Source organism: Manis javanica, chromosome 1 (genome assembly GCF_040802235.1).
Source record: "Manis javanica isolate MJ-LG chromosome 1, MJ_LKY, whole genome shotgun sequence".
Classification (NCBI taxonomy): Eukaryota; Metazoa; Chordata; class Mammalia; order Pholidota; family Manidae; genus Manis; species Manis javanica.
Genome location: NC_133156.1, coordinates 28742345 through 28765422, shown reverse-complemented (window position 1 = coordinate 28765422; position 23078 = coordinate 28742345). Strand labels below are relative to the sequence as shown.

At 53.4% G+C, this 23078-nt stretch overlaps 2 long non-coding RNA genes across 9 annotated transcripts in view; one reads left to right on the top strand and one right to left on the bottom strand.

Annotated features, from left to right (window-relative positions):
* Positions 1-1641: 1641 nt before the first annotated feature.
* Positions 1642-22674, top strand: LOC108394790 (uncharacterized). 8 transcript variants are annotated; one of them, XR_005054700.2, is made up of 4 exons: positions 1848-2076; positions 13672-15505; positions 16322-16446; positions 17083-22674. It is a non-coding gene; the product is annotated as an uncharacterized lncRNA (long non-coding RNA). The 8 variants fall into 8 exon arrangements; XR_005054701.2 differs by having other exon boundaries at positions 1847-2076; positions 13672-16446; positions 17257-22674; XR_012128994.1 differs by having other exon boundaries at positions 13672-15231; positions 15345-22674.
* LOC140848327 (uncharacterized) overlaps positions 17333-23078 on the bottom strand; it is a 16196-nt gene continuing 10450 nt past the window's right edge. Inside the window, exon 3 of the long non-coding RNA XR_012129000.1 lies at positions 17333-17444. This is a non-coding gene — a long non-coding RNA (uncharacterized lncRNA). The remainder of the gene's footprint in view (positions 17445-23078) is intronic.

The window sequence follows — 23078 nt, the reverse complement described above, 5'->3', positions numbered from 1 at the left end:
GGGGCTAACCCCCTCAGAAGCATGGGAGCAGTCCTTCACAGCAGTCCTGGGGGGTGGCATCTGGTTTTCGCCCCATTCTAGAAGAGGGAGGTGAGACTCACAGATGGTAAGTGACTTTCCTGAGCACCCCAGCTCCCCTGGAAGTAGCAGAGGTATTGCTGAGCACAGCTGGACTCCAGAACCCCTCCTTGACCTGTCCCCCAGGACTGCAGGTGTCACTGCACCTGACCCTCATGGTAATGCTGCAGACAGGCTTATAGCCCCCACTCCACAGAGGAGGAAAGTGAGGTTCAGCACAGCAGTTAAATGACTGCATGCCTCCCTCCCAGCTAGGATGCAGCCAAGGCAGGAGCAAGTGCACAGGGCTCCCAGCATCAAGGGCAATCTTCCCTCAGAAGGGATGAAGAAAGGATGAAGATTCTCCCGTGGACTGGGGACCTCTTGGGGTCAGGCACAGTGTCAGGTTCCCCACTCCACACCCCTCAGGGCCACACACAGGACAGCATGGATCTGTGTGCTAGAAGGAATGTGGGCCCCTTGGGAAGAGAAGAATGGGCAAAGTGTGGGCCAAGGTCTGGGGGACTGTAAAGGAGAATGTGAGCTTCCCTTCTGGCATCAGAGCAACAAAAGGCAGGGGTGCGGGGGCAGCCCTTGACACAGGCCATGGCCAGCTACCGGGAGAAGGCCTCCAGGGACCTCAGAGTGGCCGCTTCTATCCTCAAGGCTGCCCCTCAACACACTGGTCCTTCTGGCCATTCTTCAAGGGCACTGTGGGAGGCCTGGGGACACGGACCCTGCCCAGGTCTGCTTCATACTATTCTGGAAGAGCTAGATGATGCACAACTAAACCAGTACATATTAAAATAAACATGGTGCATGAATGTTCTGGAGGGCAACAAGCAGGGTAAGTGGACATAATACACTGGCCAGGCAAGGCTTCTCCCAGAGAGGACTTCTGAGCTGAAACCAGAAGCTGGAGAAGGAACCAGCTATGGGAAGCTCTGGGGAGAAGGCTCTTTTGGCAGAGAGAACTGCAAGTGCAAAGGCCCTGAGGCATGAAAGATGCTAAGAAACCTACTGGAAGCCAATGTGGTTGAAGTATAATGAGAAAGGGGGACTATAGTGAGAGATGGGCATTTCTCAGGACTAGGACTGCAGTGGAAAGAGAGCCCCAGTGGGCAATCCCTGGACTCAAGCTCCTGTGCTGTCACAGCCTCCTGTGGGATGGGCAGGCCCTTTCCCACTGGGGTCCTGGGCTTGCTTTGTACAATGATGGGGTTGGCCTCCCAGGATCCTGGCTTCCTAGAGAAGGGATTCACTTCCTCATGATCCCCTGTCCCCTGACATTCACACCGTCCCCCTGGATGCCAGGAGCCAAGACTGGTGTCTTTCTCACTGGGAGTTCCCAGAAAATCTCAGAACCCCCACTCCAGTCCTGGGACACAGGGACCAGGGAAAAGGAAGGAAATTCTCACACACAACATGCTGCCAGGGAGTCTGCTCATGTTCCCAGGCTTACAAATGGCAACCCTCAGAACTCCGGCCCCACCCCCTTCCTTCTCCTCCTCGCCCTGCCTCCCTCTCTCCCCAGGCCCCCCTTCTCCTGCTTAATGACTTCCACATGGGCCTCTGGCAGCTGGAGCCAAGCCTCCCAGCATTGTCTGAAATCTCCAAATTTAGAAGAAATATGAAAATTGTCAACCACTCCTTCCTTAGGGGGTAAAAGCAACATTCAGCACCAGGGGCAGGTCAAGGCGAGGTGGTCACGTGGTGGACTCCCGGGCCAATGGGGGGCCCCAGAGGACTCAGCACCCGATGCGCCCCAACACTGGGCTCGCCTCTTCAGCTCATATAAGGTAAAAGGCAGTGGGGTCTCTGCATCCAGGGAGCAGTGGGCTTGGGGCTAAGGGGAGGGAAGCCCGGTGCCAGCCATTTAAAAATGCCCATGTGCCACTGAGGGGTGTCAGAGGTTCAGTCAAGTTAGTTGAGAAGCAGTGACACTCCCAGCCATCCCCAACGGGCTGGCCCCTGTATCGGGACCACAAGGAGCCACATCTGGACTGGACTACAGGAGAGGTAAGAACCAGCGGCAGATGCGGGGTCTGCGAACAGGGGGGCCTCTGCACCATCTTCCCCAGGGAGATGCTGCCCCCCAGGGGCTGGTCCTCGCTCTCCTGCTGACCCTCTCTGTCTTCTGTCTCTCTGCGTCCCAGTTTCCCCATCTACACGGGAACTAGGCCTGGATGACCTCTAAGCTCCGATCCTGTCCTGAGCAAACGCGCTTCCAGGGCTCCGTGTGGCTGTGCTTCGATGGGGGCCTGGGAGCAGGGGGAGTGGGCAGTGTCAGTGTCCTGTGGGCCTGAGGTTTGCCGCCATGCCCGAGGCTCGGCCAGCCTCCCTGGCTTCTCTGTAAACAGTGTTTCTTCCTTGTTCTGTCAGGCTTGATTTCACAGCTCCAAAGAGCCTGGGGCTCCTGACAAGGAAAACTGTTTTCAAATAATGGTTTCAAGAAGCAAAGCTGGAGGAGCAGTGATGTCAGCTTAGGCTCCAGCAGCAGCAGAGAGGAAGGGAAGTCAGGGTGTTGGCTGGGACACAGCAGGGGGAAGGGCACGCTGGTCCAGGGACAGGGGCACGGGCTCCAGCCCCAGCTCTGCCGCTCGCTGCCTGGCCCTGTGGCCATGGGAGGGCGCCTGACCCAATCGAGGGCAAAGCTTCCCATCTGTGTCACCAGGCCATTGAAGGACATGTTCTCCATACCAGACATGATTTCTGAGCCCTAGTTGAGTCTAAAGGGCAGCCCCGGTGGGAGGTGCCCCTGGGGCCCCTGAGCTGAGTCCGCCCTTTGACCACAGGCTTAGAGCCCAAGCAGACGCCTGAAGCACGTGGGAATCTTTGGAGGTTGAGTCCCAAGTGATGGAAAGGGGTGAAGGGTCTCGGACTGCAGGCCTCACCAAGGGAACAGCCAGCGTACAGCCCAGGGGCCTCCGGACGAGCCTGGCCCGTGCGAAGCTTCTGCTGGGGAAGGAACTGATCCCTGATCAGGAGGCATGGGATCTCTGAGAGGGAGAGAAAAGACAGCAGAATGCTTCAGGGACTGAAATGGTCGGGCCAGGGGACACAGAGGAAGACAGGAGAGGTGGAGGCAGGGCTGGGTAGAGGCAGAGGCCTGCAGTCAGGGATGGAAGGCACGCAGGCAGCATCACTCTACGGGACATGCTCCAGCCACATCTAGGGCCCAAGATGGACACAGTCCTCCAGCACTGGCCTGCCTGGCAGCCCCACCTCTCTCTGGTCACACATTATGGCTCTAAAGAGCCTCAGGAATCCAGCTTCCTGGGTCTGGTTCTGACTGGTTTATTTACTGGACAGGTGACCCTGAGCAAGTTGCTGCCATCTTCGAGCCTCAGCTTCCTCCTCTATAAAACGGGTCTGGTTTAGGTCTGACCTCCCTCGTTGTCATGAGGAGTGAGGGACATATGCATGTGACAGCAGGGTAAATGGGTCTGGTGTCAGGTTACAGTTAGCCCCTACTCCTCTTGTGGGGCAAGATGACCTTAGCAATGTTTAGAGAGAAGTGGGAATGAGACCCAGCCAGGGAGCACCCAGAGTTGCTGAAGAGAGAATAGGGTCTGGAAAAAAGCAGGAGGAGTAGGTTCAGAGGTCAGAGGTTAAGGAGCATAGAAGAGGGATCAACCTGAGATGCCTAAAGGGCTAGGTGAGGTCTCCTTTCCCATATTTCTATGGTATTGTGTGGGCAATGTGTCCCAAAGTGTGGTGTCTGAACCACTCCATGCTCATCTACTGTCAGGGAGTCCCGGGTGGAGTCCAGGAATCTGCATCACAAGCTTCCCGGGGAATCCCCATACACAGGGAGTTTTGAGAATGCTGTGCTGCCAAGCAGCCTGGGACCCCTGCAAACACAGCAGAGGCAACTGAATCCACAAGATGAGAACACTGCTCTAGGTACACAGAAAGCTGACGGCAGAGTTGGAAAAGAGCCAGCCTCTAAGCCTAATCTAGGACCCCATAGGATGGTGAAGAGAAGAGCGTTATAATGCATTTATCATGGTCTAGACACTACCTAAGGCCTTTACACAAGTTAATTCACTGAATCCTCACAACAACCTTGTGAGACAGTTGCAATCATTATTCCCATTGTACAGATGAGGAAACAAACACAGAGAGGTTAAGTAGCTTGCCTAAGATCACACAGCTCATGAATATTTAAGCCTGAACACTGTATGTGCCTGTCCCCATCTGCTCTTTCTCCAGGAGTCTCCCACCTCCTGCCCTACCCCTAGGTTGCTCCACCCTGGGCCTTCCTGGGAAATTTCCAGTATACCCCATGAGTACATGGGGGGGATTTCCTGGGAGCCAGGTACTGGGCTGAATCTCTTGCATTATCATTTAATCCTCCCAGGATTACTGGAAATCAGGAATCAGCATCACTCCATCATCCCCCATTTGTAAGGCAGGTCCAAGAGTTTGCCCAAGGTCACACGAAAGTGGCAGAGGCAGGGTTTGAACCTAGTCTGCAACCACAAACTGCATGCTCTTAGCCTCCCTGCGACAGCATCACTGAGAGCAGGGACAAGGAATCCCACTTCACAGGGGAGACAGGCTAAGAGGGTGGCTGCGCCTCAGCTTGAACCTAAGTCTTCTGGGTGCAAGGCCACTACTCTCCCTTCAGCCCCGCCAAAGCCCCAGGACAGAAAGGAGTCGGCCTGTTATTGGTCCCTAGGAGCTACCCTGATGCTCTGGGAGAAGTCAGCCTTTCCTCACCTGGCAGGTTCTGGGGGAAAGCTGCCACACAGAGCCCTGAGAGGTAGAAAGCTCCACTCCTGGTGCCACCACTGACCCTTGGGACTGTGCCTGACTCCCCATGGGAGGCTTGAGGGCCTGGGGGAGATGGTCTCAGGGGTCCTCACTGCTGAGTTATGCATGGGCTCTGCCTCAAGCTGCAATTTTCCAACTAAACAGTCCCCAGGGCTCAGGGCCATGGGGTTGTGCAAAGAACCAGGATAAAGGCCTTTTCTAATTATCGTTATTATGACCATTTTATCCACGTCGTCTGGTGCACATATGCCAGAGTTTCTACTGGATTTATACCTGCAGAGAAATTGCTGGGTTCTGGAGTGTGTGCCTGTCAACTTTATAGGACAGCAACAGATTATTTCCCAAAGTTACTGAACCAGTTACACTTCCATTATTAGTATATGGGCCTTCCCTCCTTGATAACACTTGAAATTATCAGATTTCTTGAAATACATATGCTACATACTTAATTTTGTATCTATCATATTTGTAGAATAAAGAATATAAGGAACAAATAAAAATGCTACTATGCTCCTGTCCCCCTGGGTATCTAGAAATCTGCTCTACATGCCCCAGGTTGCAGAGTACCCTGCAGGCCCTGGGGTCAGAGTAGGCACTGCCCACATGGCCCTCCCTGTCCCAGCAATATGCTGCGGCCATGGAAAGCACCGTCAGTGGGCTGACAGTTTCCCAACAGCCTGTGCAAACAGGCTCCCTGGGGCTTCACCACACATCTCAAAAGCCAGCAGATGCCAGCCCCCTCTCTTCTTGCAAATGAGGTTTGTTGGCAACATTGCTTCACCACCAGAAACCTTTTCTCCTGTTCAAAACATGACCTAGTGCACAGCATTAAAGAATCATCCACACTCACAGCTCATGGAGACCAAATTCAGGCCCCTTTTTGTTCTGGTGGGTAGATGGAGGCTGACCCTGGAGGCGGGGGACTTTCAGAAGTGGGGTGAATCCCTGTTCCCACACAAGGAGGGTTCCAGGCAGGAGTCAGAGTGCTGCTAGAGTGGGGCTAGGATGCAGGAGACTGGCGGCAGAAGGGGTCAGGTGGGAGTCAGGTGCCCGGGGTGAACCCCAGATCTGCCAAGTAGCAACTATGTGACCTTGGGCATGATAAGAATAGCTTTCTTGTTAGGTTACTGAGCCGCCTGGATTAAATGAGTTAAAAGTCATGAAACCCTCAGAATCGTGACTGGCACATAGTAAGTACTCAACAAAAATAACTGCTAAAATGTGATTACAGCAGTTCCCCCTTATCCACAGGGACATGTTCCAAGCCATCCCCCATGGATGCCTGATACCATAGATAGTACCAAACCTCATATATACTATGTTTGTTCCTATACATGTACATGTATGATAAAGTCTCATTTGTAAATTAGGCACATTAGTAACTAATAATAAAACAGAACAATTATAACAATGCACTGTGATAAAAGTTAGGTAAATGTGGTCTCTCGCTCTCTCAAAATATCTTACTGCGCTATACTCACCCTTCTTCATGTAATAATGTGAGATGACAAAAGGTCTACGTGATGAGATGAAGTGAGGTGAGCGATGTGGGCGTTGTGATGCAGCGCTGAGCTGCTATTGCCTGTGGGCAGAGAGACCACGGGCGAGGGGGCACCACTGCCGGAGGGCAGGGAAGGAAGCGTCACACCAGGCTCCGGCTCTTCTTTCCACCTTGGGTGTTAAACTGCCTGTATGCCTTCAACAATAACAATGGCCCTATATCAAGTCTTTCTGAGTGCCCAGCCTTTCACCCAGCACTTTCTGGGGTAAATACCACTATCTTGTCATGAACCCAGAGGCTCAGAGAGGTTTAGTTATTTGTCCTGAATCACACAGTTTATAAGAGATCAACTGGGGCTCAAATCCAGGTCTGGCTGACTCCAGAGCCCATGTTCTTACACTCTAGCACCACCTCAATGGCTCCAAACAAGAGCCAGTCCTGGTTCTACCCTGCCCAATAGGACCAACTCTTGGCATTTGGGGAGGGGACCATTCGAAGCCTGATGCCTCTTCTAGATTAGGCATTGTTCTGGGAAGAGGGTATCCAGAGCCTGCCACCCCCCCCCCCGCCTATACCTGCTCAGGGACAAAAATGCAGACACTGCCAGAACAACCCTTCTGGAGGACAGGCTGCAGTGGGGACTGAACACCCTGGGGGGCCTCAGCAGTTGGGCTTCCCCTTTCCAGCACAGCCCATCTGAGATGTGAGGAAGTACAGTTGGCTATTCCAGCCCCAACGGGAAGCCACACTGGACCCCTCAAGCTTAACAGGGACACTGTTAGCAGCCATCAGTGTCGGCCCCCACCCTTCTCCTCCTCCTTCAGGGAAATGGATAGGGTGGTGTCCAAGGGAGGCTGCCACCTCAAATGGCACCCACAGTAGCCGTGACACCAGTCCTGACTGGGCTGTCAGGCTTGGAGGCCCCTGGTCAGTCTGCCCGGAGCCTGCCAGACCTCATGCATGACCCAGCCGCCCCACCAAGTCCAGGGGCGTCTGCTGAGACCCACTGAATGAGATGGGGAGGCAGGGAAAGAAACTGGCTAGGACTGTGGCCCCAGCTCTGTAGCCAACACACTCAAGTAAGTTCCTCTGTCCCTCTGGGCCCTTCAGGCTGTGATGTCCCATGACTCGGGACAGAAGGGGGACAGTTCAGGTCATTGCATGTGTGGTGGTGGGTGCTCAGACAGGGAGGGAGAAGCTGGGGTAGAAGTAGGGGTGTGCTCTGGACAAACAGAAGAAAGGAAAAGCCTTTCCAGTTGGAAAGCTCTGTGTACAGAGATGGACATGGGACTGGAATTTTCAGAAAAGCAAAAAGCTCGTTTGGCTGGAACTGAGGGTTGGCCTAGCAGCTCAGTGAGGTTTGAGGCTGGCAAAGTGGGGAAGGCCAGTCATCGAGTGGCTTTGATCAACAGAAATCAGAGAAGTACTCCTTGATATCTGGCTGGGCGGGGGGGTCCCTTTCTTAAGGTTGCTTGTCCCCTTTCCCAAAACCCATCAAGCCAAGAGCCCCAGTGAAAAGGTAGAGACCTGGAAATCGGGACATTGGTGACCCTGAGATGTCAAGTAAAGGACAGGAGACCTGGGGGTGGGATTAAGAGGGGTAGGAGCCCAAGGGCTGCAGTCACAGTCTTCCCATCTCTGAAGAGCTTTCTGGGGAAGATGCACTTGTTCTTTACAGCCCCAAAGGACATAGAGCATCAGAGAAGCAGATGTCAGTGGGATGTTAGAAAAGAGTCTCCACAAGTCTGTCCAAAGACTGAGGAGATTGTAAAGTGGTGAGCTCGCCATCACCAGAGGTATGAAAACAGAGCAGGGACACTGTAGAGAAAACATCAGAGTTGGTTAGGACTCATGGCCTTTCCCACCATCAACCTGGGACTCCACATCATAGCCCTAGCTGCCTAGGGACAATCTTATTGGGACTCAGCCTTCCTGCTGCCTAAATGTCAGATTCCCAGCTAGGTGTGACATCAGTTCTGCCCTGACTTCACACAGGGGCCTCTAGGGACCCCGTCCCTCCCACTTCCTTTACCCCACTGCTGCCCCTGCTTTTTCCAGGGAGCACCAGGCCTGACCAGAAGGACCTGGAGCCTGGTTGTGAGGCTGGGTCCCTGGGGAATGTTCGGCCAATGGCCTTCCACCCAGCAGGAACGAGGCAGGGTCCATGGAAGTCCTGCTCACACAGCCCAGAGAGTCTACGTGGGAATCCCTGGAGGGTCACAGGAAAGCTCCCAATTCAGAACAGGAAGCTTTACTTTTGTCCGTGTTTCTTTCCTGTGTCTCCTTTCCCCCAGCAGTGGGCAAGGGTGTCACAGAAGGCTGGGAGAAGGCAGCCAGCCTCCTCACTGGGCCGGATCACAGAAAGACAAAGTGTCGAGAGGTGGGGGCGCAGGGCAGGTGGTGGGGAGGACCAGACAGAGCTTGGAGAGGTGGATGGCTGTGTGGGAGAGGCTGGAGGGAAGGGCCAAGAAGGTGATAGGCAGGGCGTGGCAGGGTCCTGGGCAGTGGGCATGAACACCGACCAGGCCAGCAGGCACCCCTGGGCACTCAAGACCAGAGCCACCTGAGCTCCAGGTCCAAGGGGGATCAGAGAGCCAGCCCAGATTCCACGTAGACAGAGGGCCTCAGGATTGGAGCTGCCAGGAAACTCGGTCACTGGGTCCCACCCCAACTGACTATAAAGCTACAGACTGCTACCAGATCCACCTCATTCAGACTGGTGATCCTGGTAGATCCTGCTTATTCAGCACTCCTGGTGGTGAATCCTAAACTCATAGAGTCACAGTCCTGTTAGAGGTGCAAGGGTCCGTCAAGAGCAGCAAGGCCATCTCCTGTTATAGATGCAGACCACGAGGACAAGGATGGAGAGGGACTAGCCCAAGATGACACTGCCAGAGTGGCCACTCAGCTCTGTGCATCTTTCTTTGCCTCTTCCTGCCTTCTAGCCAGAGATGGAGCCTATGGTATGGTCCTCATAGTCAAGGATGGGGGCAGAGAGGTGGCTGCCCACCAGGACATAATTGTCTCCAAGAGGTAGTCTGAAGATGACGGTATCTTGAACTCTGGCTGCTCTGCCCAGGAAGGCTCTTTCCCCAGCCAGAGATGGTCCCCAAAATTATCAGTGACTGCAGTTGGGAAGCTTTCTGCAGAGCAAATAGCCCAAAGCTTGGAGGGGATTCCTGGCTCTGCCCAACTCACCACATGACCTTGAGCATGACTTTAAGCAGGAGGTCCTCTCCACCTTAGTGTGTCCAGTGAAGGGTTGGGCCCACCCAGCCTGGACAGTCAGATTCCACTCATGATCTGCTGCAGTCTCCTGTGGGGCCTCCCTTGTCTCTGTCTCAGCAAAAATCTTAGCTTATGCCTCAGCACAGGAAGTAGGCCAGGCACAGGAAGCAAAGAGTGTCTGCAGATCCCCTCTGTCTGGGAGCAGCATTCTCGAGGCCCTAGCTTCGCTTTCTAGCATTGAAATTCCCAAAGAGGCAAAAAGCTGGGAAGGCCCTTCAGATGATCCCAGTGAGGGAATCTGAGACCAGAGAGGTTTGATAGATTGCTCAAGGTCACAGAGCAAATCACGTGCAGACTGGGAGTGGGCCTTGGGTCTCCTGACACCTACACGGGTATCGTATGCACTGACCACACTGTCCTCCAGAATAATGGGCACATGAGCCATCTTCGTGTGGACTGGGCACCTATTTACCTTGATGCCTCAGACCCCCACTTAGGTAGCCTACAATCTCTTCCCTTCTCTTGGACTCAGGTTCTTCTACACACAGGGAGATGGAGCGCACTCGCTGTCTCCACAAGCCCTTCTACCCCAATGCGGGGACTCCGCCAGGGCCCCAGGGCTCTCCAGCATGGCACCTCAGCCCTTTCCTCACAGAGGGTGGGGCTCCCAAGCCAGGAACCCCCACCAGGTCACGCCCCCCACCCAGCCTGTCCCACCCCAGACCCCAGGGCTGGGCTTCACTCGGAACTGCAGGCTCCGTCCCAGCTCCCCAGCTGGGATCTGGATTTTTCTTACCATAAAAGGAGAAGCGTGCCTCCCTTGGTCCCTGCTGCCAGCCCTGCTGGGGGAAGACTGGGCTATTTTTAGAAAACTGAAGGGTTTGCTCCTGAATTCAAGGTGGCACCCGCCCTCGCCTGCACTGCAGAGCCCCCTTCCCAGCCCCCTTGCCTGCCTCCCCTCTCTCTGTCCTTCCCCTCTCCCCCTCTGACTCTCACCCTCCGGTCTCGTCCCTTGTCCCCTCGCTGTCCCCTCCTGTCCCCCTTCTCCCCAGATCCCCTCAGAGCCGGCTCCCCTCCCCCACCCCTCCTTGAGCTCTTGTGCCTGCAGGTTGGAGAAAGTAACGCATCTGCACCGCCAGTCCCTTCCTCAACACTATTTACAACATAAATTCCAAACATCCGCCATCTGGTTCTAGGAAGGGCCAAGAGATATTTAAGAAAGGAAGTCATGATGATTCCATCTTCAAAGCCAAAGGAACTGGAAAGCCCCCTCTCTCCCTCCTTCCTCCCAGGGCCCCTTTGTCAAGATCGAACCAATTACTGCCCCTCAGTGAGTAAGGGGTCAGTCTCAGCTGGGCCTCTGACCGACGCACCACATGTAGCCAGTCATGTCTCCTCTCCACCCCTCAGGTTTCTTGTCTGAACAGTGGGCCTGAGATAAGACCAGCACCAGTGCTCTGAGACTCTGACTCCTGCTGCAGAAAATCCATCCTGCCCAGGGCCCTGGGGCCTGCTTTGGGCTGAGTAGAGAGATGGGATGGGGCACAGGGAGTGAGAGCCAGCCAGGGGAGCTCCAGCCCCAACCCTTGATGCCTGCACCCCCCAACACCCCAGTCTCTCTCACTCCATGGAGATCCATGCAGACCTCAACTTTCCTTCCCTCTGACACTCACACCACTGTGAGGCCCAGAGAGGGGAAGGTATTTGTTCATAATCACAAAGCATGTCTACAAGGAGACCTGGTGCAACACATTCCAGAAGAAACCGTTTGTATATCTAGAGAGAATTAGCCAGTCCCAGCAACCTGGGGCCCCAAGGTCCCAGTTCTCTGCAAAGTGGACAGGACAGAAGGGAGACGCAATGCCTTCACTGTCGTGTTTTTTGGACAGACAGCATACAAGGGAGAAATGGTGTGGGGAAAAAGCCTAACAACCGCCTAAATGAGTAGTCCCCCTGCTTCTGGAGACATGCGGCCCTCAACAGAGCTCACACAGGCACCTCTCAAACCAAACACGCTCTCTCTGTTCACAAGACCATTTCCATAGACTAACACACACCTGACAAAACACCGCGAGACACTTACTCAGGTCACCACTCTGTGAAATGGTTCCGTGAATGGTCTGGTCCTACCAGGGAGCTGTGAACATGCATGTTGGGCTGCCTGGAGCCAACCGTGATCCTGACACTAGCTGTGTGACCTTGAAGGAGACCCTCAGTTTCCTCATCTGTAAAATGGGAATAAGAATGAGGCCTAAATCCTAAGCAAATGTGAGGCTCAGTTGGGAAAATCCATGTAGAATAAAGCACTGAGCAAGTGTGGAGCCCATCGCAAGCACCCGGCGGATGAGCTCTAACACCCGTTGGCTGTGGTTAGGTTTACGGCATGGCCCATGTTAGCAGGGCAGGTGTAGCTGCTCTCACTGTCACTGCTGTCCCAGTTTTTGTCCTCACTGGGAGGTGAGAGTGATGGGGAGTCACGGGGTTCCTGGTCTCTACCCCACCCTCCCAGAGTCCAGCCCCTCCAGGCAGGGCTTGGCGTTCTAGGCCAGGCGGGCCTGTGCCCCTTCTTTTCCCTCTCTTCCCTTCTTCCTGCTTCCCTCTTGCTTCAGCCTCAGAATGCATTCCCAGGGCTCGCTCAAAAGTTCCCTGCAGCAGCCTTCCCTGGGGAGGAAGTGGGGAGCGTGTGAGGCTGGTGAACTCAGCTAGGGTGTCAAGGGGGTGAGAAGGCGCTCTGGGAAAACAGAAGCCACAGAAGCCCAGCTACAGAGAGGGCTGGAAAGGGGCCCCCCACAGTGGCTCCCAGCCCAGCTTCCACATCTTCCCTGGACCTTTGCCGTCTCCAGACTTTCATCCTTGTCCTTCCCTTCTCTTCCTCCCATGCCTGTGCCTGTGGACCCAGCCTCATGCTCAACATGGAAATTGAAGCCATTTATTGTGAACTTACTACATGCCAGCAACTGGGCTTATACTTAATATTTACCTCATTTGACCTTCACAGGCAAGCCTGCGAGGTCAGAAGCCAAGGTTTAGAGAGGTGCTCCACCAGCTCTAGATCACAAAGCTGGAAAGTGCTAGGGGCAAGATTCAAATGCAGGTCTACCTGGCTCCAGGACCTGTGTATTCTCCATCCTCAAACAGATGGTGGAAATCCTAGGGCCCTGGCACTCAGGGACAGCCCAGGCTATAGTATGCACATGTGTGAGAGAACTAAGAAAGGGGAGCTCTGGACAACGCAGCCCCTCCAGAAAGAAAAAGATGTGGGCATGGGTCCGTGTGCATGCATGGAGCCCCCACCTCAGTCTTCTCTCACTGCAGTGCCATCTGGCTCACAGACGTGGCCCATCCTGTCCCTCGTATTTCTTGGAAACAAGCAAGGCCAGGAGAGGGCACAGGGGCTTTGGCAATGACTGTGATGATGCGATATTTGTTCTGTGCTCATCCGCTGCCCAAGCTCAGGGGACAGCTGAATTGAGCATGAGCAGCTCTGGGTTCATGCGAGCTTCTGATGCTCACCAGCCAATAACCCTGGGTACACTGTAGAGATTCTTTGAAGCTCAGTAACTGAGGACATTATTCTTAACTCTGGCAGTGATTTTGAGCTTTCCTGTGTTCTAGGAAAGAGCATTATGCAGGCGGAAAGCCTTGTGCAGCTGGAAGCAGTGATAGGTGGCCCCAGGGCTGTCCCTTCATTCTAATCCTAGGTTTTGACCTACCCCTAAATGGCTCCTTTCCAATGTATAAGGCTGGAGGCAGGGGCCATTGACCAGAGGGACCTCTGGGAAATTTCCTTCTAGACCTGATGGGTCCGGAGTGTGCTGGGAAGGGAAGGTGGCCCCTCCTGCTCTTGGAGTATAGAGATGCTCAGAAGACCGCCCCTTGGAAAGCCAGGCAGGCAAAGCAGGATAATGTCTGCCTAGGGCCTGAGGAACATGACATGTTCTTTGAGGCCTGGAAAATCTCAGTAGGGTCAGCCTGAGCATCCCAGGGACCTAGCCACCCTCAATCCCTCAGAGCCTGGCAGGCCAATCAGGACACACAAAGGCCAGGGCTCTGGCCGCAGGATACCCCACCATCCTTCCGACAGGTGGTGTCTTTGTTTCTTTCAGGCAAGGGCACTGGCTGCAGGGAGTCATGCCTGCAGCCCTGACGCTGGAGGAGCAAGCACCCCAGCGGGGGACCTCCTGGTGACCAGAGGACGACAGGTCACAGGACCCCGGAAACAGAGCTGTGAGAGCCTCCCTGCCAGTCCCCATCCAGTGCCCACACCTGCTCCACACCCGCACCGCACGCTGCTGGAAGCTCCTGCAGAAAACGTGGTCCCTTGGGACACATGCCCATCCCAACCCTCAGAATGACCAAGAAATCAGGCCTCAGAATGGGAGGAGTTGAAGAAAAACCCCTGATGATATGATGGGGTACAGGCAATTTGGGATTGTCAGGTCTGGATTGTAGATGAGAAGAAGTGGAGCCAAAGGCAGGGAAACCAACGAGGAGTCAAGTATCAGCCCCACCGCATGCTCTCTGCAAATGCGATGCGAAGCCTGCATGCTATGGAGAATGAAGGACCTGGGGGACATGTGGGGAAGGACAGAATCTCCCCTGGAAAGGAGTCAGCTGGTCAGACTCTAGAAACAGATGAGCTTGGGTTGTGTGAGCCTGGTCATAACAGAAACAGCTCACGGGGCTTTGAAAGAGCACACAAGTCTGGGCCTGGGTGCACAGAGCTTGGCTCATGGTGAAGCTCAGGGAGCCATAGCAGTCTTTTAATGTGTGTCACATTATTCCGACACTTGCCAATTTTTACTTCCCTACATGTGAAGCAGGCAGGGGGGGGGTGGCAGCTCCATTAAACAGATGGAGAGACTGAAGCCCAGGCAGGGGGAAAGAACTTATTCAGAACCGCACAGTCAGTTGCAGAGGGTACTTCTGGTGCCATATTTCACGAGGATGGAAAAAGTGGAGGGAGACTTGGAGGTGAGCAAAGGAAGCAGGGCTCCAGCAAGGAGCTGTCAATCCAGACATGTGACAAGGCCCAGTCCTAGCTTACATAAGGCAACATACCTGTTCACCTCTGCACACCCTGCACATGTGCTCAAACGTGTGCCCCAGCACCCAGCCCGCCCTTGCTGGCCAAAGAACCTTGGAGACTGGGTCTAAAAAATTGGATTAGGAGGGCTGCAAGCACTCCCCACCCACCCCTGCCTGGCTGGCTCCGACACTGAACAGGCCCGCAGACTGGCCAGCTGTGGTCTCTTGGCCACGCGGACAGTCAGTCCTCAGCCCCCTCCACCCGCCCCCAGGCCCCAGGAAGAGGGCCAGATCCGAGAGGATGCCACAATGATGGATACACTGGAGGAGGTTCCAGGGCTGGCTCCATAGCACACAGGATGTTCACGCTTGTGCAAGGCTCATTTTGGAGCGATTCCCAGCAATCCCTGCCCACACAGCCCCCGTCCTGCCCTCCCCTCCTGCAGCCTCTCCCACGGTCACTGCTGCCAGAGCCCAGAGCTCAGGGCCCAAGCAGAGCCACTGTCAACCCTCAGTCCCACAGCAGGGCTGAGTGGGGACTGGTCGACTTAGGAGACCACAGCCTGGGGAAGAGACACAGGCAGGCATGCAGAGGGAAGAAGGAGCCGGTACACAGAAAGGCGATGCTGTCGTAAAAGGTGGCACCTCAGTGCTTTCTCCCCCATTGTTTTGTTTAATCCTTAGGATGTACATGGGAGTTAGGAGATTGTGCCCATAGCACAGATGTGACTACTGAGTTTCATTTATTCAGTGATTCCACACCTCTCCTTTCCTGAGCCCCGAGTCTGTGCCAAGTCCTGTATGGGGTGCCAGGGACACCGAGATGAATGACTTACAGCCTCTGGCCCTGTTGTCTGACTGAGCAATCTCCTTTGGGCGGGGTCACTGGGCCCTGAGGCCTTGGTCTTCCAGGTGAGCAGGTCCGGCAGGCAGAATCCCTTCTCCACATGGCACATGTGAGTGGTTGAATAGCATCATCAAGGGGAGCCTCAGCAATGGGCCCATTCGGAGCACAGACCCTGGAGGTAGAGGTCCTGTCTTACTCCCTTTTCAGCTGAATAGCTGTGGCCCAGTTAGCCTCTCTGACCTGTTTTCCCTTCTGTGAAATGGGAATTCCAAAGGACCCACCTCCTGGGGCTAACTGAGGATTAATTCTTTCCATATCTTCATTTGACATGAGGAGGAAAAGGCTGACAGAGGGAAAGGGCTCGGCCAGGGTCACACCGTGAGCTGGGGTCAAGTCAGGACTGGAGGGACCCTCCTCCCCAGCCCTGTATCCCAGTATAAACCCTCCCTACCCACTCTACCCCAAGCACCCAGATGCCAGGCTGTACATGTGACTACGGGGACATGTCTTAGGGCCCACCTCCCCTGTCAGCCCTGCCCCAGCCTCTGCAGCACCAGAGTCCCAGGTGTGCGGCAGTGGCCCCAGGCCCTCAGCAGTGGTGGAGGGTGGGGGAGTGCAGGGCTGGTCTCCCTGCCCGGGCAGCCTGGCCATATAAGGGAAGGAGAGATAGGCCTGGCTCAGGTCTGGTGAGAAAACCCAGACAGCCACTGTTTATTTTCTCCTTCTCAGCCTCCCAGAGTTCGGAGCTTCCGGACAGGAGACAGAGGTTCCCCGCCTCAGCAACATTTCCTGAAGACAGTGGGGAGCAGGGAGGGGAACACAGCCGGCAGGCTGCCCAGGTAAGATTCTGAGGCCACCTGTTCAACTGCCTCCTTTGACAGAAGGGGAAATGGAGCTGCAGAGAGAAGCACCCATGAGAAGTGACTGTACCAGCTGGTGGTAGAGCCTAGGTCTCCCCAGTGGCCCCCATCTCCTGGACCCAGAGTAAGAAGGAGCCTCTCATGGGGTAAGTGTAAAAGGGCGGCTCCTGACCCCCTTCTCAGTGAGGCTGGGGTTGAAGGAGACGGGGGTCAGGGCCATGCTGTCTGCCAAGTACGCAGGACTCAGGGGAGGAGACCCCCGGCCAGAGAGCTGGGAGAATGCCCTCCCTGCCCCCTGCTCCTCCTCCAAGGAGCCCTGCAGCCTTCCCAGACTTGGGAACCTCTTTGTCCTTGGAGCTCTCCGCAGGCCCTTCTCTGGTCTCTCTCCTGCCCTGTCACCTTGCCAGGGGCATTTCCTTCCGTCTCAGCCTGACTGACTGCCCTCCTCCAGGGCAAGGACCATGTCAGGTTCAGTCCCTCCTCCCCTTGAAAAATAAGGGACACACTTGGGTTGCTGCAGGGACAGGTGAAATGGATAGACCCTGTCCCAAACCCAAAGCATTGGTAAATTGGTCAGGGGATAAGACATCCACGATAGAGGCTAAAAATGAGGGTGCTGGGCCAGCTATTTGGAGTCAGGAATCCTGGCTCAGCAACTAGCTCCGTACCCTTGGAAAATTCCCTTCCCACGGAGCCTTGGGGATGCATGGGGATCAGCACAATTAAAATATTCAGTAAATGACTGTTCTTATCACAGTCAGAATCACTATGAATTTTTCTAGATGCAAAGGAAGAAAACTATAGCTACAGAGGACATAGAGGCAAATATCCCCCCTGGTCAAAGGCTGCATTCAAGCCGTGTCCCTGTGGCAGAGATCCTCCCAGAGTAGCATGGGTCTGCCCCCCACCCCATCTATTTCCTGTTTCCACACCAAGGAGAGATGCTATCTTTGCAGCAATATACCGAGTCCAGTGGAGTGTGCTGGAAATAGTCCTCGACTCCAGTGGTTCAAGCTGGGCCGGGACTCTGCAGCCACACCTCCCCTCCCTGGTCCGGCCTCACCAGCTGTTCTGAAGTTAAATGGACAGGGTGGGATCCCAACTGCAGTCCACTCAGATGTCCTCTTTTCCATTTTTGCTGTATCTGCAAACAATTATAATATTTTAAAATTTAAGAATGGTCATTGTTAATACCTAAATATAAGTAGCTACTTTAATGGAAAACTATAAGGCTGTCCATAATGAGGAGATAAAGGTAAGAATAAATACAGCACAAATGAAATACTTTACCTTGGTACTTGCAGGGCTCTGGGCCTAAGTCCTGCGGGAGATAAGCAGAGGCTCGAAAAGTATCAGAGACAGGATAGCACCGAACTGAGGCTTCCTCCTCCCTGGTAAATAGAACACTGAAAGCAAACTGATGGGGAATAACTTGAGTCACTCTGTGTTGCCAAGTTAGTGCAGAGGCCATGTGCAAAATCACTCCTTCCCTGTGCTTAGAAAACCAAAAGTGGTCAAGTGGAAGTGCTTTGGACCAAGTCTCATGCCAGGGAGTACAGGGGACTGGAGTTAGCAGCTTGGCTCCTGGTGGCAGAGGAGTGCCTTTCTGGGACAACTCTCCCTGGCTGCTTACAGAAACCTCCAGTTGGCCAGGCCAAGGGTTTTCTCCCGCAGGGTTGGTGGGAACCATCAGAGGATGGAGTAGACAGGCTGTGGACACCCCCAGGGTGGTGTCCCATGTTGGAATTGTTCCCAAGCCACATGCAGTTTGCAGAGTTCCTACAGGAGAATTCTGTATTAGAGGGAGGCAGTTCTCTGGCTGGGAGTACTCCAGGGAGGGACTGTCCCACTGAGCAGCCTTTGGACTGACCTGCCCCCAGGGGCAGAGCAAGGGAAAACACTGTTCAGACTGGGGCCTGATTTTAGAATTCTGCAAGAGGCACAGGACACACTATTTTTTTAAGGAACTATGTGTTTTTCCCACTCTTTCCCACCCCTGGGGAAAGACTGCCCACCCCACTTTGCCCCTCAGAGATCTCTGAAAGTGCAAGTCATCAGTATCAAGGCCACCCCATTGGGCATCGAGCAAAGTGAAAAGATCTCAGGGGGTGATCCTGAGATCCCAGCAGCGCAGCAGGAGTGGAGGGGGCTCCTCCTGCTCACTCAGAGGTTCCCACCCAAGCCAAGTCTTGAGAGAAAAATCCAACAGCTACACAGCCATTCAATCATCCACCAAATGGCATTTTCTGGGGCCCATCATCATACACAAAGGCCTCTGCAAGGGCCAGGGACTTCCTCAAATTAGCAAATTTGGGCAGTGTCCTCAGGCGACTGGAGATCTAGCCAGTCAGACCCACATAGAAATAGCTCTGACACTAGTGAGATTGAGGACTAAATCCAGTCATTCAATCAACACTTACTGGATGTCTACAGTGCTGGAAACTGCATTCAATGGTGAGTACACTTGCGAAGGGGCCCTTCCCTCACAGTCTACAAGTGGAGGTGGTCATACACAAAAACTACATCCCAAGTGCAGTAAAGGATTAGAAAGAGGGCAGGGGATGCATGAGGACATGGACCAGGGGTGTCCTGATGTCTGAGGAAGTCGGGGAGGGCTTCTCAGAAGAGGTGGCCATTTGAGCAGACAGTAAGCACACAAAAGGAGATGGTCAGAGGGCATGAGGAGGAGCAGCGTGGTACCTGGGGGCCCTGAGGTGGTAGGCCTGGGGCTTCCTGGAGGGATGGGAGTGGCCCGAAGGGAAGAGGCTAGCTGGGACTTTGATGAGGGTGTTAGAATTTAGTCAGAGGACAGTGGGGGCCCACTCAGGATTTTAAGCATAGGAAGGATATGACCATGTTTGCATTTTGAAAAATCACTCTGGGAGGATGTCTGGGAATGATGGGTGGGAAGAGGTGGGGAGTGGAAACAAGAAGACAAGGTAAGAGGTCAAGCAAATGTTTGATGTGATAATGTAAAATGTTAAGTACCATGAATGTACTTTTGGCTGGGCATACCAAGCATAAGGGTGGGGGTGTGGAGGCAACTTATTGGATGACTCCATTCATTACAACACCTAGACTCGGCAGCTCTACAGAGACAGGAGGTGGTCTGCCCGTGGTGGGCTAAGAGGGGTTAGATAGTAAGATTTCAGTGGTTGCACAGCTTTGTGAATGTATTAAAAACCATTTCCTCGCACAACTTTAGGTGGGTAATTAGATCTCAGTCAAGCTTTTATAAAGAGAAAAGGGAGGCTGTGGCTTGGTGCCGAAGGCTCCAATGCCAGGCTTAGGACAGCAGCACAGCCAGGAGAGTGCCAGCAGTCTTTCTCTGGTCCAAGAACTTGAGGGTGGGGTTGAGGCCCCTCCGATGCCCCTTCTCCTGCCCGGGGCGGACTCCCTGCCAATGGCCCCTGGCTGGGCCCAGCGCCCTGTCTCCCAGCCTGAGGTGCAGTGCTGCATCTCTGGTCAGTTGGGAGTCTGAGATGAAGCACTGTAGCTCAGGAAGGGAGAAGTTGCTCTGCAATGGCCAGCCTGGAAGCGGTAAGTGGCGGTGGTGTTTGGGGACACCAGGGAGGATGGGAGTGTTTTTGGTCTCTGTACTGTCAGCTGCTTGTGCTAAGGAAGTTCCTGGACTTAAGTCCTATCCAGGCCACTGTTTGCCTTGTGATTCTGGGCAAGTCCTGACTCCTCTATGCACTCCAGCTCATTCATCTGAAAAATGAAGTGTTGGGGCATTCAGTGGGGGCCATCACCCAGTATCCTGCCTCTGATTTCTCTTCCTGAGCCTACGGTGGGCACTGCTGATCAGCCAACGCATCTATTATTGAAGCATTCAGAATCCTTCTCGACACTAAGTCCTGGAGAGCTACTACTAATGATTCGGAGCTGAAACCCATTCATTGTGGATTACACAATTCCTAAAAATCGCTATGTCACTAAAGATGAGGTCCTAGACTTTGAATCAGGCTTTTCACTCTTTGAGCCCCTAACCTGGGCTCCAGGCTATTGCCTAAACCAATCCAGGCATCTCATAAATGTCTGACCTCTCTCAAAGGCTACAAACAAGCAGAGAACAACAGAGGAAAATCACTGGATTAAACAATTTTATTTAACCTCCCAACAAGCTTGGGAAGTGGGCAATGTTATGGACCTGTTTTACAGATGAGAAAACTGAGGCTCAGTAAAACAACTCCTCCAAGGTCTCACACTGACTATATTGAGCTAGGGTTGCAGCCTAACCTGTCTGCCTTCAGATCCATGTTCTTACCCACTGCGTGTGATTTCACAACCTGGAGGTGAGGGAGGAGGAGGCAAACAATAAATCCCACTCTGGTCTTGCCTTTACACCTTGGGTCACTTTTAGCAAAGACAGGCCCAGACACTCTCATCACTCCTACAGACCCCTTTCCTCCCCTCCCCCTGCAGTGGTATTTACCTCAGCTTATCGGTAGGTACCATACTATCCCATTTTACAGTTATTGAAAGCTGAGGTCAGATGGCTTGCCGGAGATCATCAGTGAGGAAGTTCCCAAACAGAGACTGGGAAGTGGATCTGCCCGGCTGGTTTCGCGTGAAGCCCTCCCTCTGCCTGGAGACTCAGGGACACACTCGACCCATGAAATCATGGGGGAGGCGGGGCTGGGATGCCACATGGCTCCTGATTGACAGCATGACGTTGACTAGAAGGTACTTTCCAGGACACTTGGGGTTCCAGTCACTCCTTATCCAGGAGCCATCAGCCGCTGTGATGCATGGCACCCACACTGGCTTCTGCAGATGGGGCTGGATGCAGAAGAAGGCTCCAGCAGGTCCTTAGGGACGTGGCCAGGCCTTGGCGCTAACTCTCTCCCCTTGTCCTCACGGTCCAGTTTTCCCAGGAATCCCTTAGATGCTAAGATGGGGATTCCTGGAAATACTGTTCTTGAGGTCACGGTCTAACAGCTGGATTCAAGTCCTTCCCAGCCCACAGCTGTCCCTGTGGGGCCTCGGCTCAAGCACGGGCTAAGGGTTGGGGAGAAGGCCACACACTGGAGGCAAGAGGGCTTGCACACTGTGTTCTTGACCTTTAAGTTGCCTTTTTTCCCATTTTGTCCATTCATGACATCACCATGAGGCTAAATGTGGGAGCTTCTCCACTGCTGTACTTGAGAAATTTGTCCCAGCTCTCAGCTGAGCGGCAGTTGGACCAGGACACCATAAAGCATGTTTCTTCTGTGTCCACTCCACCTTTGCCCCACTTCCCAGCATGCTTTGTGTAGGGGCCACAATATCAGATCCACCACACACATAAATTTATTTTAACCATTTATTAAATCAGTTAGGTAAACTAAAAGTCTTAGTTCAATTTGGAATGCAGCTACAGAAAAGTGAAAACGTTTTCATCGAGGTAAAGAACACAAAAAAGCTCAGAGCACCCTCTTGTGGTGACACCTGCCTCTCCCCACTCCAGAAACACTGGCGCTGAGCCCCACCCATTAACTCATTAGCAATGATGCCTCCATCACTTGCCAAGGTACCTTCACTTCCCCAGCCTGGCTTTGTCCTCAAAGCTCCCTGAAGCTCAGTGTGGTAGGTGAAGCTCGGAGGGAGGCATGAAGGGACCAAGGTCTCCCAGATGGCAAAAGGCAGAGCCAGGATTGATTCCACGTTCAGTAGCCTATGGCAATTACTTAGCCAAAAGCAAAAACTACAAAAATAAAAAATAAAAAGAAGACTCACTCTGAATAAACATGGGGAATGCCAATGATGGGAAGCCAAAGAGCTGAAGTGGTCCAGGTGCCACACTGGAACTTTCCTCAAAATCTTCCCTAGTGCTTCTTATGTTGCTGGTAGAGACAACAGGTGCCATGGCCCTAGAATCCTCACTTTGGGTCTGATCCCCACATCCCCAGGCTATCTTCCGAACAGGCCACCGTAAAGACATTTATGAAGTATGAGATCTCCCTCTATCTCACAGAGAGACTGGAGCTGATCTGACTTGCTCATAATAATAATAATAATAATAATAGTTTCCACTCATTGACTATTTACAATTTGTCAGGCACTGTGCTAAACACTTTCACAGGCATTATCTCAACCCTCACAAGTCAGGCAGACTCCATTATGTATTACACTTCACAGTTAAGGAAACCAAGGCTCAGAGAGGTGAAGAGATATAGACTAAGGTCACACAGCTAATAAGTTGTGAAGCTGGGGTCAAATCAAGTCTGTTTATGCTTTTAACCTGCCCTTCCCCCTCCCTCCCATTGGCCTGGCCTGGCGGTCAGGTTGTCTCCATGTGACCTCCCCTGGGGGAGAGAGTAAAACCAGCCTTCAGTGAGACCCAGCTGGACCCTCCTGTGCTCTGTGACTGTAATAAAGTGCTGGACCCTTGACTTGTGTCCTGTTTCTTCCTTGGAACGTGGTGGGGGGAGGGAGGAAGAAAATGCAGGGAAAGAACCTGAGAGTCTATATTAGTACAAAGTACCTCAGACTGGGTGGCTTAAATATATAATTTTATTTTCTCATAGTTCTGGAGGCTGGAAGCCTAAGATCAAGGAGTCAGCAGGGTTGATGTGTTCTGAGGCCACCATCTTTGGCTCATAAAGGGCTGTCTTTTCCCTGTGTCTTCACTCTGTGGGAGTCGGTGTCCGAATTTCCTCTTCTTACAAGGATACCAACCTTACTGGATGCAGGCCCACCAAATGACCTCGTGGAGCCTTAATCACTGCTTTAAAGACCCTGTCTCAAAATGCCATCACATTCTAAGGTACTGGGGGTCAGGACTTCAGCATGAATT